Below are 13,391 nucleotides of genomic sequence, written 5' to 3'. Positions count from 1 at the left end.
CCAAAAAGACCATGGCAATCAACCAGGTTTACAAGATTAATTTTTTTTTTGCACGCAGAGCAACCACCCAATAAAGCATTGCAATAATCTAAACTTGAGGTAATGAACACATAAATTAACGTCTCTGCATTTAACATTCAGAGATATATTTAGATATATTTTTACGATGGAAAAATGCGGTTTTACAAATACAAACATGGTTTTAAAAGAAAAGATTGCTATCACCTGGACTGTGTATTTGTTGGACATTATCTCGTATACATGGATCTAATGTGAAAACTGTAAATTCATGGCATTCAGCTTTTAATGTTGTCATCTTTTCTAAAATCTTTGTAAAAAATTATTTTATCTATTCATATTTATTTATTTTTAATATTATTATTTATTTTATTTTTTTAAAGTCTACCAGGGGGTGGGATGGGTTTTAAATTTGCACAGCTGCTTTTTGTTTTGAAAACAGTTGTTAACAAAAAAAAAAAGAAAATAATAGCACACCTAGGTTCCAAACTGATTGCCGTAGCAGTGTTAGACAGTGTTATAGGTTATTACATGTGGAGGTTTTTGGTCCAATAGTTAAAATCTGTTTTTTTTTTCAGAATTTAGCAGTAGGAAATAACTACTCATTCAGTTTTTTTTATTGATATGTTTCATCAGGCCGCAAAGAAATATAGAGCTGAGGATCATCAGAATAACAGTGAAAGCTAACACCATGTTTCCTGATGATATCTCCCAAGGGTAACATGTAAACGTGAAAAGCAACAGCCCTAGTACTGAACCTTGCGGTACTTGACTGATTGAACAGACACTATTGGAAGAGAGATGAAGTGGATGATGACATCACTGAATCATCAATGAATTGGCTTTAAATGGAAACATGAATCGTTATTGTCTTCGTGCATTATTGACAAACTAGTATTTTTCTGTTTGACACTGTAAACCTGCTTTGACACAATCTGTACTGTATAAAGCGCTATATAAATAAAGGTGACTACTTAATCAGCTATGTGCTAACTACCTGAACTAACAAGAATTTATTCGTCAACTAGCTTCAGAAAAAAACATGGTGGATATCTTTCACTATAGCTAAACCAGCAAAAACCAGGCCGAAGTATGAAAATTCATTATACAGACCTTTTCAGCAGGACATGCACTGTAAAAAATAACATTACCATGTTATTTGGTCACCGACATTATTCTGAAACAAAAGCTCCCATCTAAACAAGATTGCCATGTGACACTAAGCTCCAACTGCTGTCCAAAATAAGCACCAGGACACTGTGAAATCACTCTGGAAGTTTCATGAGATCAGAAGACGAATGTGTGCGGTGAGTTCCAGTTCAGTCCCTCCTTCATCCTGACGAATGTCAATTTTTTTCTCTCTCACTAATCCTTTCACTTTTCCATTTTAACTCCCTGACAGCTTTTCAGACAAACCACATACTGTAGTGGAAAGAGACCCTGAAAATGCTGAGTCTGATTGAAAGACCATGTTTTTGCCCTTCTAGGGCTCCAGATGTAACCAGAGCTGTGTGCATCCCGACTGGCCAGATCAAAAGGTCAGCGACACGTGTACTAATTCAAATGTAAGGGATTAAGCTGGCTTGGACATGACGTAGGAATGTAATTTACAACACAAGAATGGATCAGTAATGTAGACAGTCACCTCTGTTCTTCTTGGCCACTGTCTGGTTCAGAAGGATTTGATATAATGCACCTAAAGTCTTGGCGACATCAACCAAATGCTCCACGTGTCCTGGCCAAAGTTTCTTATTCCTAAAAGCACATTTAGATTGATTAAAGCCTATTAGAGCTCTAAATAACGTATATTGGCTTGAATAGTGAGTATTGTATTGTACGCTGTGAAATAAGTAAATATAAGAGCTGAAGTTTAGCTGGACGCAACAATTATTATTTTTTTAATATGGTTGTCATCAGCCCATCAGCATTCAGCTGCTATTATAAAATGTTAAAAGAATGAATGATCAAGTGACAAGAAGTTTGGTGGGCCTACTTAAGGACTTGAAAAAGTGTACACTTCAATGCTTTTTGGACACAATCTGACACTATGTAATGGCAAACATGCACTTTAGATAAAATTAATGTATGAAATGTGGATAAATTATTATCCCATGTAAATACTGGGATAATGGGCTGATGAGCTGATGTTTATCCACTTAGGACCTTGGTTAAAGTTTAGTAAGTTTCCAACTGAAAAAATATAATAATTATAATAGTGACAAAAAAATGGTTTCTAACACTTCAATGAATGAAATAGAATTACCTTACAGTCTCTGAAGACAGATAATGCTTCCCTATTGCTGACAGTGATGGGGGAAAGCTGGACCCAACACAAAGCAGCTTTGATGGAAAAGCTTTTACGATTGTTTAGGGAGAGCTGACATCTTCGGAGTATCTCCGTGCCACAAGATGTGGAGTGGTTTTTGCCTGAGTGCAATGCTTTTTGTGCATAAAGATAAGGATGGGCACAAAAATGTACCATTTTCTTCACAGGGCTTTACTAAAGTATACATTCTGAACACACAAGTACACTGGTGAGGTCTTTCCATTGACTTTTTTTGCTTTTATACTGAGCTACATTTTTTTTTCTATCCCCTAACCGCAACAAAAACTCTCAAAGAAACCGTTCTGCATTTTAAGAGTTTCATTAAGACATTTAGTTTACTATGCCGTTTACATCAGAATCATCTGCTGGTCTTTACAATGTAGGTGATCGCAGATTTTATCTTTCTGGGTGCATTTGGCCTCCACAATGTAGACAAAACCCAACCCACATAAGAAGCACACACCAACACGACTGAGTTCACAAGACGCTCAAATCTAAAACATACAATGGATAGGATAAAAGAGAACAAACGCTTAGTTCAAACACAAATACAGCAATCTATGACCTCATTTATTCAAGCCATATCAACAGACACATTGCTAATGTAAACATAGGTGTGAGTGTATTAACAAGGATGTCAAGAAATGTTCTTATATGTGCAATGCATAGCCTGGTGGAAATGACCCAAAATGTTTGTTTAAGGCCAATTTAAGCCCTTCTCTCTGCAGCCTGCTTAACAATCGTAAGAAGCCCCTTACAGTAACCACTTATGTCTTTAATATGCATGGTGGTCGTAACTTCCCAAACCCACAGAACAAAGTGTCCCTGTCACTGTTTGTGCTTTAGTTGGCATTGTTAGGTATGAGTCTCTAAATTTCCTTTCATACCATTATTTATGCTCTGTTAAATTCACAATTCAGCATGGTTTTTGCTTTTCATTATGTCAAATGCCACGTTTCTAACATTTGCCAAAGGTTTCTTTAAAGAGTTATAAGACCAAAAACAAGTGCTGTACTGCAGATCAGGCAAGAAACTGGAGGGTTCTGCAAACCAGAAAGGTTTGGCTGTGGAACAAACAAGCTTTATTAGGAAAACTAAAAAACACAATTACTGCCTTGTCACAGGGAACTACATATCAAGCTTTTGTGAACTGTTCTTTTACTTCTTTTACTGTTTACACAGGACGATACAACCGGCGGCAAGTAGAGTGTCAAGAAAAGTGCAAACCAAACAAAGTGTGAATGAGCCATTCCAACATAAACTCAACCCCATAAAAAACAAGCATATGATATACCCAGACCTTAAAGGTGGCCCTGCAGCCAATCCACAATCTAATCATCACTTACTTTATGGACAAGTCAAGCACGCTGCAGGTGACGGGCCCTAAGCCACCCTCGTCCCAGCCAGACCCCCAATATAACACCTCTTCTGTTCCACAATTTCAGAGCCAGGCATTATGGCTGCCCGTATACCTCCAGACAAGGCATTAAATAAAGCTCAGGGCCTGTGACAGCTGGGATGTGGGTGTGATACAGAAGCCTAGCTGAGCCAGGACATAGTTGAATACGGCTGGACTGGTTATCGGAAAGTTTTGACGCACAGTGTGAAAGAGTTTGTACGCTTTGTACACTACTGTTTAAAAGTTTTGGGTCAGTAATATTTCTTATGCTCATGAACGCTGTCTTTATTTGACCAAAAATTAATTTCATTGAAGTTGAATGTTCAGAAGCAGTTACTCCAGTCTTCAGTGTCACGTGATCCTTCAGAAATGATGCTATTATGATTCGGTGCTTAAGAAACTATTATCAAACTATTATTAATGTTGAAAACAGTTGTGCTACTTTATATTTTTGTGGAAACGGTGATACATGTTTTCCATGATAGTTAAAATAATAGCATTTATTTTAAATATAAATCTTTTGTAACAATATAAATGTCTTCACTGTCACTTCTGATCAATTTACTGAATCCTTGCTGAATAAAAGTATACATTTCTTTAAATAAATATTCTTACAGGCCCCAAACTTCTGAACTGTAGTGTATGTTTAAAAACTGCATGGTTCCTATAATACGTCATCGGGTTCATATAGTGGACATACGTTTATGTTAGCCTAACCACATTTAACTCCACAGTTGCACAAAACGTCGCTAGGGATGTCTGGTATTTCTGGAATGCTCTCCATCATGACTACATTGTCAGTAAACTGGTATTTTACTTGGATACAGGGTGTTAAAACACACCCATAGACACAAACACACATTCTTATCATGAGCCAACAACTCATGTAATGTCCAGTCTGAGCCAGAACTGATCACGTGATCAATATGGTTGATGCCTAACAATCAACTCTCATAGACAACATCCATTACACTAAGACAACGTATCGCAGTCTGTAGGCAAGAGAATCAAATTCAGTATCCCTGGTGATATTGACTGGAGCCACTGTTTTATCGTCTTGTCCGCCTACTTAGCTCTGATTATAACTCTTTACAGTATGGCTAGATTAGATTTACAGCTTTAGATGTGTGTTGTTTAATGAGAGAACGGGTGACTATAGTGGATAAGTTTCTAAGCTAATGATGCTAGTTGCATTTATGCCTGGTGTCAGGGAGTTTGAAATTAACTCTGCGTACTGCCAGTTTAGATCTGTGCCAGTTTAGATCTATAGCCAAGATATTGTGGAGCTTAGAGAGAGAATTCACTGTTGGAGCCTGGCATACATGTAGTGGTGTGTGGCGGAAAGTTTGGTTGCATGAAGCTAATGTTGTTCTAGCCCAACTGGAACCTTTATAGACCAGCCTGACTGCCTCCAAATGGCAGGGGGTCTCTGACCCTGTCATGGCAACAATTAAAGCTGATCGACACAAGGACTCCCAAACACAATCTCATCCAATGTGCTACAACCGTTTGACATTGATCAAATCTGGGAAGGTAAAAGCTGCCATGTTTGGTGACTCTACAGGCAAAACTTCAACAAAAATAATAGTATTAAAGCAGATTACAAATGCCCTTTGCCTTAAATTGATAACATTTGTCAACGAAAGGCATTCTTGATGTAGTCTGAAAATCAGCAGAGCAGTACTTATCAGCAGGGAGCCATACCAACCAGAACATGTAACCCTGAGTTCAGCAGGCAGGGACATTAATCAGCTCGAACAAATAGGTCATCTCCTGCTATGCTGAGGGCTTTGAGCCAACACACCTCCATACGTCTCATCTAAACACACTGTGACATGAGCTCCAGAGATTTCCAGGTGTTCACCACCCATGACATCACTGTTTACACCACAAAAGGAACTTTGAGATGGGCTGGAGAGAAAAGAAAGGGGAAAAAAAGAACTTTGTCAAGAAAGATGGCAACGACTAAGTAATTGAGAGATTGAGTGAATACATGTACAGGCGAAGAAAAGAGCAAGGCTTATCTCAAAAATATGGGAACTGTTTCATGGTATTAATTAACCAATTTTAATGAAAACATACTGTTTACAAAAATATGAAATATAACACTGTTAGATATTAAGTATGCACTAACAATGAGGATGGAAAAAGTAGTAGTTTTTTTCCATATTAAATATTTATGCATTTAAATTCATATACTCATTCATTCAAAAGTTTGGGGTCAGTAAGATTTTTTTAAAGAAATTACTACTTTTATTGAGCAAGAATGCATTACAAATTTATCAAATTATTTCTATTTAAAATAAATATTCTGTTCTTTTGAACTTTCTATTCATCAATAAAAACTCGGGAAAAAAATGTATCACAGTTCCCACAAACATTTCAAACAGCACAAATGCTTTCAACATTGATAATAATCTTGAGCACCAAATTAGAATAAAAAAAAATATTCTGCAGGATCATGTGACTCTGAAGTAGGGGTGTTCGATATGACGATTTTTGATCGTGGACGATAAAAATGTCTCCATGATCTGCTTTTGAAGAAATATCGTAGTATCGTGCTACAGCGCACATTCTATCAGTTACATTTCTGGCGCTGCCGTCTCTAGTATACTGTACAGCCTGACATGGATTCACATCAGTGTTAACTCAGCGGTAGAGTTACACTCACGGGACACTGCACTTATTTGTAATAACAAAAGTACATTATTTGCGTGTGTTTCAAAGCCTTGCCGGTTAAGCTTTTCATTCGCACGCTGATCTGCTGTGTGCTTTTTTCTGAGCCCGTACACTAAAACGCCAGTCTAACAGCTCCTGATTACTACTAAGTTATCTTTTGAGCTAATACTGTCAAAACACACAAGGTTTACATATAGACTCAGTTGGTTTTGTCTACAATGAAAGTAAACAGCTGAGAGAAATGGATGCGTCCTTGTATATTAGATGCGTGCAGCTCTTAAAGGGACAGTACTAAACATGCAGCCGACTATCATTAAAGGGATAGTTCACCCAAAAATATAATTTGTCATTATTTACTCACTCACATTTTCCCAAACCTGTATTAATTTCTTTCATGTGCTGAACACAAAAGAAGATATTTTGAAGAACGTGGGTAAATAGTTGCTGGTCCACATTGACTTTGATAGTAGGAAAAAAAATAATACTATGGAAGTCACTGTGGACCAGCAACTGTTTGGTTTTCCACGTTCTTCGAAATTGCATTTATGTTCAGCAAAAGAAAGAAACTCATTCAGGTTTAAAACCTTACTTTTGAGAGAGTAAATGATGGCATAAATATAAAACACTATGACAGAATCGACAGACAGATGACAGAATTTTTATTCTTTAAAGTTAAAACAACAAAACGCAAAGAGAGAAAAATAAATCTCTAAAAATAATAAAATAATAATACAGTTGCTTTAATAGGAATCAATATATATAGAGTTTTATTGTTATATTTGTTCATTCAACTCCTGCTAAATATGCCTAATTGTACCTGAAAATAAAGCACTGTTTATTTTATTTGTATATTAGTAATGTGTATCTTTGTTCTTATTTTTTAATAACAAATACAATAATGACAAAGATTTTTATCTTCACCCACTTTGGCCTAAATATCCACCATTCTTTTATATATTGTGTTACCTTGACAGGATTTGTCTTTATAATAGGGAAATTAGTTTGACTGTACTGCTCAGATAAAATAGTAAAACCAACATGACAAAGAATCGTGATAAAATCGTGAAATCGTGATATTTCAAAAAAAAAAAAAATCATGATATGATATTTTTGCCATATCGCCGACCCGTACTCTGAAGACTGGAGTAACGGCTGCTGAGAATTCAGCTTTGCCATCACAGGATTACATTTCAAAATATATTCAAATAAAATTTTTAATTCTAAATTGTAAATATTTCACATTACTGTTTTTACTGTACGTTTTATCAAACAAATGCAGACTTAGTGAGACTTCTTACTGAGAAATTCAAATTTTTGAATAGTAGTATATGACATGTTTTAATATTTGGTTTGATTTTGCACTCTTATTAGCCACAATGTTATTTTCATTGACTAAAATGAGATGCCAGTAGAGTCAGTAAAATTAATGAATATAGAGGAGAAGGAAGGAGAAAGAACACAATCAGCCAACAAAGTGTTATTTGAACATGCAAGAAACAATACAAATCTCTCCCCAAAGCCACCCTATGCATACACCCAAACTTTCCCAAACAACAGCGCTCGATCTGTCAGCCGAAGGCTTATTAAAATGTCACTGGCCCTTAAACTGCATATTTATGCTGTGTTAACTGAGCTGATGCCAGAGAACTGCACACAGACTCATTGTCACCGAGCCGGGTTGAGTCAGACAGACTGTGGCAGTCAGAGATAAGCTTTAATGCACAATGTGTGCACAGGGTCCATTTGATTGATGCTTCTCCATTATTATTACGCCAGTGCGAGGTAATGCATTCTGGGGTGTCATAAAAGCACGGGGCTAAATTAGTTGTGTCAAATTGTGGTGGCGGCCCCGTCTCCCCTATCGCGCCATCGAAATGAGGTGGCACTGACACAGTGCCGACGGGGGGAGCGAGGCCAGCTCAAACAGTGCTCAAAACACAGCTCACAGGAGCTCATTTTCTCATTAAATAATATATTTTTTCCTCTCTTTCTCACTGTTTTTGTAGAACGGTGAATGTTTGCTGCCCATGCTGTCAAAAAAAGAAAGCGGAAGCAATTTGGAATGGGGGGTTCGGCGGAAAAAGCTCACTATTGCTAATCTCTAAAGACAACCAAGTATTCAACAAGAGGCTCACACCGGTGCCCAAACTATCCTCCCTTCAAATTCCCAAGCAAACAAATGTGTAAATCATCCTGGATAATTAGTGTGTTCAAAGGGAAGGAGTCAATTCCCTGTCCCAGCTCTCCCTTTCTGTGCTCATTACAAGAGATGCGGGAGGATGAGCTGGCTGGCCAGAGTCCTATTTTATCACCTGCTTGTCCCAGGGGTGGTAACGTGAGTGGTGAGGTTACAGTACAGCTCTGTACAAGAGAGGGAAGCTCTTTCAGCGGAAGCACAGGGAAGAAGGAATGCTTGCCATTTGGATGTTAAGGGAGGACAGGAGGGAAATAGAGGTGTGTTTATATAGTTGTGTGTCGGAGTGAAAGACAGTGTGAGAAACAGATATACAAAAGTGTGGGAGAGGTTTGGCTTTATGCCATATATTATCATGTTGATGTGTATGTCTGCTTGGTAGGAGGGGGTTTCGGATATAAACGGGGACTGAAAAAGGCACCATACCTAACTATCTATGCAGATGCTCAATAAATTTCCTTCTCTGATCCCATGATTTGGACACTTTGCATTGCTCACCTACGTAACACACCGGAAAGACTGTAAGAGAGAAGAAGAAAGAGAGAAACCACTAGTCAAAGCACTAGTCTGTACAGCATTAAACAATTAAACACACATGTTAAAGTTTTAACAGACTTACCATGTATATATTGATATGATTAGGGCTTCTTCAACTTAAATTCCACAGAAAATGGCAAGCTTAGTCATGTTCTTTTCCTACGAATTGTTTCCTTATAATACAAAAGTGCATCACAATTTTGAATTTTTTTATAACCAAATGACAAAAGCAACACGTCTGAACTGTTTAAAAAAACACACACTGATTAATCTGCAAATTCCTGTTAAAATCACTATCTACTAATAAAGAAAAACACACACACGCACAATCAAAGAACAAGTACAAAAGTAGATCAAAAACAGAAATGTATGTAAAAAAATAAAGCTTTAAATGGATCCTTTTTTTCTGGCTAGCATTAAAGAAACCAAATATTTATCTCTGCATACCTAAAGCATAACTATTATGTAAATAATTTAACCCTGCCTAGCTGTTAAAGGCCTATACATTGAATACACTGGTTAATTAATTAAGTTGGAAAAAAAAGATTTGTGTTTTAATGATGTTGAGAGTGAACGAGTAACAAACTATTTGTCTCCATTACTATTTTTAAACACAGATATCTTATCAGTCAGACCACACTCAAACACACAACCTATACATCCTTTCTTGTGTATTCAAAAGCTTTATCAACCACCCCAGACCCACCCAGAGTCACTAAGTAGAGTCTGACGCCCTTGAGTCTTCGCCAGACTGTAATTTCTTGCTTAAAAACAATGCTCAATGAGACCAACAGGTCAGCACAATTTTGCAGAGTATCAATTACACCACTGCGCTAAAGCAAACAAAACTGAAAAAACCCTGTCTCCATCAGTGCCTCCCTTAACATACCACTTTAGAGACTAGTGGAGCTATTCAGGCACTTGTGAAAACCTTTAAACATGCTGGAGGCATCTGATGTCGCACTCAAGTTGCTCCTTTTGCAGTTGGGAACTTTTCTTCAATTATCCTCTTTACTTTAGGGGTTCTAATTAGGATAACTTTACAGTCTTTTTAGTATTGGATGACTTGGAAAAATAAACAGGTATGGATCAAAGTATACAGTTGAGGAAATGTGAAATATTCTAATACAATAGATGATACAGACAAGCATATAACCAAACATTTCAATTCAGTCCGATTGCCCTAAAGAGCCATTGAGCTTTCTGTTGAAAGGCAAGCAAGACAAAAGCCAAAAGTCCAGCAACAATCACCCTGTTGCCAACTCGCTCAACCTATCCCCAGATGCAAAATCACTCTAATTTGTCATCACTCCTTGATTATGCAGTGCAGCTAACAAGGTATCTTTCACGCTCTGGCAAATATTAACAAGTCATGGATGGCAGAAATGTAATTATACAGTTTGGATCTTGTAAAAAATGCTAACTGTTTAAATGAGAGCTCTGCTTATGTCCTGGTTAATGGCATTATAGGCTAGAATCTGACATTAATAAATAATGTTCATTACATATTTTCCGTGTGACCGGGTCAGATCTTCCTATCAGTGGGAGAGAAAGTTCATGCTTAAGGATGAAAAATGCTACAGTATTTGATTGCAAATGATAACTGATTATCTATTAAAAAGTAGCATAAAAATATCCTTGCGCTCTCACTCAGATAAAAATAATAAATAAAAATATTTTATTACCTTCTGTTTTTTAGTTTGTTTGCTGGGAATCTGGTTTTTAGGCTTGATTATAGCTCCTTTTTTTCTTTTGAGTTTTCCCACACTTTTCTTTCCCTCTTTTTTTGACATTTATGACATCTATTTGAGATGCTGTAACAAATAATAATAGCAAATTCAACAAATAGCACACCTTTTATTTTTCCTTCGAGTTAATATGTCAAACGGAGGATCAGCAAGTCAAGATGAGTGCCAAAAAGCAGTTATTTCTACATCCAGCTGTCTTGACTGTGAAAGGCTCATGCAAAAAGTCGAAGGCAGGGTTTCCACACTCTATCAAATAAAGGAAGATGAACTGTTTTTGGAATGGATGCAGGTAATGTGTACTCAGGTGGCTAAACTGAACGCCAACATTCCCTATAACAATTTAAGCACTAACCCAGCGGTTTCAACAAGATGGGATAAACTGGGTGCAAAACCAAAACTAATTTTATCATCTATCCCTCGAGTGCCTTGGATGGAACCTTGGACAGTCATACTGTAGACGAGAAAAATTAATAAAAACATTTGCTACACACAGTGCTCCCCACCTCATCTATAACCTCTTGTACACTTGGAAACAGGTATGAGTGCACATCATAACAGGTTTCACCGACGCAGAAGCATTCAGTGGCTTCCTCCAGCTCTTCTCATAGGGAGATCTCTCCAGCTTTTGCCTGCAAGCTTTGCAGACCCTGTCAATCAGGAGGTATTTTCATTTACAGTCCAACACGGAGAAGAATGACATATGGCTCGGCTCAAAATAATTTGTGAGGAATGTTGGAATAGTTGAAATTATTCTCTGCTTAGTCACTTTAAATTGCCAAGTGATACAAGCGATAAGCTTTTACGAAACAAAAAAAAAACATACTAACTAATAAATTCTATAGAATCTAATTGGCTGAGAATCTGGCTGGCATTTTTTTTATCTTTTATTTACATATATCTGTTTATATTCCATCAAAACATGACTCGCATTTAAATTCATGAAGAGACACGTTTTCTTGCAAAGGGAAGTCAAACGTTTGTATTGCTTTTTAATGAACGGTTACTCTTTGGCTTTTAATGAGCTGCAAGAGTTTGTTTACATTTCTACACTTCTGATATCACATATGCTTCTGGTCCCACAGCAGAGTATAACAGGGAGGTCGGGAACACGGCTGACATTTGTTTATGTAAGAAAGCAATCCATCTAATGACTGAGTCATCTTCTCAAAGGGCCTCTGGTAGAGGAGAGCTGAGATGAGAGTCACACGGGGAGGTTGCGAGACTCATCTCCAAAGCCAGGCCCATTAGTGTGATCAATGTGACAGAGAGAGAGAGAAAGAGACAGTCTGACTAGAGCATTGTATTAGAGTGATATACACAGGAAATGTAACAAGTTTCAATATAATTTCTATCGGCTGGAATCTCTATTTTGTGGACTGGATTTGTGGAAGTCATGTATCACGTTTCCATAAGTCCATTTGAAGTGTTTAAGTATCTTCTCATATTTTCCAAACTATGTTATTTGTGTTATACATGCAATAGTCACGCAGTATTGCCTATCAAACCGTCTCCAAGTTAGGTTGAGTCTTGCTGCCTCTTAGAGGTAGGAATGTGTGACACACACACACTAAATCACACACAGTTAATCACATTTGCACTTAATTAGTAATTCAAAATCTGATTAATGAACTCTGTCACACTTTTTCTCTAAATCTATTTTACATTGAGGGTCTATTGTTGGCATTCATAAAGGTATACAATTTTATGTAAATAAGCCTTGGGCGGTTCTTTTCCAATCAATCTTGATCTAAACCTTTAAGCAGCATTTCAAATCTGACTCTTAATTTGACTAAGAGCATGATTTATTCGCATTTCCGTGGTTGTGAATGAAAATCCTTCCTCTTCAGTACCGGAAAAACACTTTGGTTGCACGGCTGAACCACAGATGTGTTTATGTATCTAAATACATTTCCTAACCATTTGCTTAGACTTTGGATGCATAAATCCTCTCAGTTAATCCTGTACTACATGCAGGAAAAGTAAAAGTTGTTTTCAAATATATCATATAAAACACACTAATCTATCTAATCTATATGTCCAACTATCTATAAGGACATCATGAAATCAGAGTTTTACTGGACAGTTACCTCACATGCCCTTCTGTTTCTATGACTGAACTGCATTACCTGCCCTGTATTTTCCCGATAGCACTGGCCGTAAAGATGTCTCTCTCATGCTGAGATGTCCCAAATCCACACATAAAGCTGTCCAGAGAAAACTACAGCAAGCTTTTCACCTCAGCAAACCATGGGAGCTCAGGATTCACATTTCTGAAGCATAAGAAGTCTTCTCGTCTACTTGAGGTGACACTTGCCGACCATAAAAACAATGAGATCCTATTAACAAAAACAAGGAAAAGAATGATAATAGCTGTTCATCTCATAAAAAAAAACTTATTTTGATTTCAAAATGGATACATCTGAACTCTCTAAACAAATGACAGCAGATACTTGCAATTATTTGTTGTAAAATACTTGAGCCTGTTTTATA

Source organism: Barbus barbus (assembly GCF_936440315.1).
Source record: "Barbus barbus genome assembly, chromosome: 32".
NCBI lineage: Eukaryota > Metazoa > Chordata > Actinopteri > Cypriniformes > Cyprinidae > Barbus > Barbus barbus.
This window is presented reverse-complemented; position numbering follows the sequence as displayed.